We start from the raw sequence: 2,240 nt of genomic DNA, 5'->3' as shown, positions 1-2,240 counted from the left end.
AACCACCTTCCGTTTGAGACACTGCCCCGCCCACCCGGAACGGAAGCTACGCAACCCTCGCAGCGGCGCCGGCCGTTGGCTGCCTGACACGTCCTTTCGAACGAGTCCTTCTCCTCATTGGCTATTGTACACTGGGCTTCTGAAACCTCCTTGCTATTGATGTGTTTGTCATTCCAATTACTTGCCCCGCCCAACTCCAGGGGGCCAGGCGCTTTCACAGCCCCAAAGGTCATTGGCTGACAAAGATGTCAGTCAGAGAGATAAGAGGGCAGTGTGGGCGAATGGGGGCGTGGGTACATAGAATCTAGCGCGCTGGTTTGCAGGCCTCCAAGTTCTAGGTCAAGTCTCTAAGCGTGAAAGCTCTTGTGTGACGTGCTCTGACTTCCCCACAGCAGCTGCTGTTTCCAACGGCTCCTCCACTCTGTCGAGTGAAAAAGAAAATTCTGCCTTACCGGAGGGCCTGCTGCATTCCGCGGCACTGAGCTCCGCGGCCAGGCTGCCTGGCCTGCGCCAAACGGGAACCACCGTAATTCCCCGTCATGCCAACGCCCCCGTTACGCCGGAATGTTGTTCTCCCAGCGCCCCAAGGCGAACACACCGTTGCACACGCCGATGTACTCAGGGCCAAGCCAGCTTCAGTGAGGCTTTCCTGCGCTATCCTGGCCACTGTAGAAATGCTCTGAATTCTAGGGTTGGTCTTCAGCAGGCAGCAGCCCGACCAGTGTGGTTCTCACTTTTTATTAGTTCCCATTCCATCTTTTCCTCACCGAGGGTCCCAAGGCAAATGCTAATCTAGCCCTAAGTACTATATCTGTGTCTTGAGTTTGAAATGGAGAAGGGTCCGAACCTAGGTAACATCTCTTTATAATTTAAATGGTTTCCCATAATTTGCTTTCAACAAAACTAAAGGAGGACTGAATTGTTAGATATCATTAAATATAGTTTTTAATGATAAATGTGATTGTTAACACAGCTCAGAAAGAATTTAAAGAATTGAGTGACACTGTTATATATAACAAACCCCTTATAGTACTATGTACTTCCTTATGTGAACAAGTTTCCTCTGTGCTTCTGTTTTACTCTAATAAAAAATTAATATTCATCCACACACATGAACTAATTGAGAGGAAAATTCCCTCTTGTAAGAGATGTATATCCAATAAAATTTTAGTTTCTATAAAAATTTAAAGAGATACTTATGCTGTTTTGAAAAACCTAGTACTAATAAATGTAACCCTTAAAGCGTTCGTAAGGTTACAATTACTTTAAAAAAATTATTTATTATTTTTTATAAATTTATTTATTTATTTTTGGCTGTGTTGGGTCTTCATTGCTGCGTGCAGGCTTTCTCTATTTGCAGCGAGCGTGTTTTCCAAACAGATATGATGAGGTTATTAATAACAGACTTTCAAGCATGGAAATAAATTACATGTCAGATAAACTGTGGATGGATTAGAGTGGAATTATGAGCAGAGAAAAAGGAACTATGTTAAAGAAGAGCTTTCTCTCCTGTTTTTAAAATGAATGATATCGGCTTCTGAATCACTGCTATTTGGATTGAAATAGATTGATATGAATGCAACAGTTTATAAAGTGTCAATATTTACAACACACTGGAAATTATGTCCTCTGCAACTATTTATTTTAAAAATTTATTCATTCATTGTTTTGGCTGCGTTGGGTCTCTCTAGTTGTGGCGAGTCGGGGGCTACTCTTCGTTGCAGTGTGTGGGCTTCTCAATGCAGCGGCTTCTCTTCTTGCAGAGCACGGGCTCTAGAGCGCAGGCTCAGTAATTGTGGCACATGTGCTTAGTTGCTCCGTGGCATGTGGGATCTTCCTAGACCAGGGCTCAAACCCATGTCCCCTGCATTGGCAGGCAGATTCTTAACCACTGCGCCACCAGGGAAATCCTGTCCTCTTCAACTATTTAAATTTATCATGAAATACTTCAGATGTCAACTAAAAATGTGAGGGGGAAATACATTTTCAAAATTCTTTTAGGGAGTACTGCAAAAGGACAGGACCAGTGACTTTTTTGGACAACAGCCCATTTCAGTGGAGTAGTTGACTGCACATATTCTCAAACCAGACCATCTAGGTTGAAATTATGTCCTCCTTTTGATATGTTTTTGGGAAATATTCTTTTTTTTAATCAAAGTATAGTTTACACATAGAAGTGCACATGTTTTTACAACCTGAAACACATTCATGCAATCAGCACTTAGATCAGGAAATAGAAG

The sequence above is a fragment of the Mesoplodon mirus genome (genome assembly GCF_964341445.2).
Source record: "Mesoplodon mirus genome assembly, chromosome: 18".
Classification (NCBI taxonomy): Eukaryota; Metazoa; Chordata; class Mammalia; order Artiodactyla; family Ziphiidae; genus Mesoplodon; species Mesoplodon mirus.
This window is presented reverse-complemented; position numbering follows the sequence as displayed.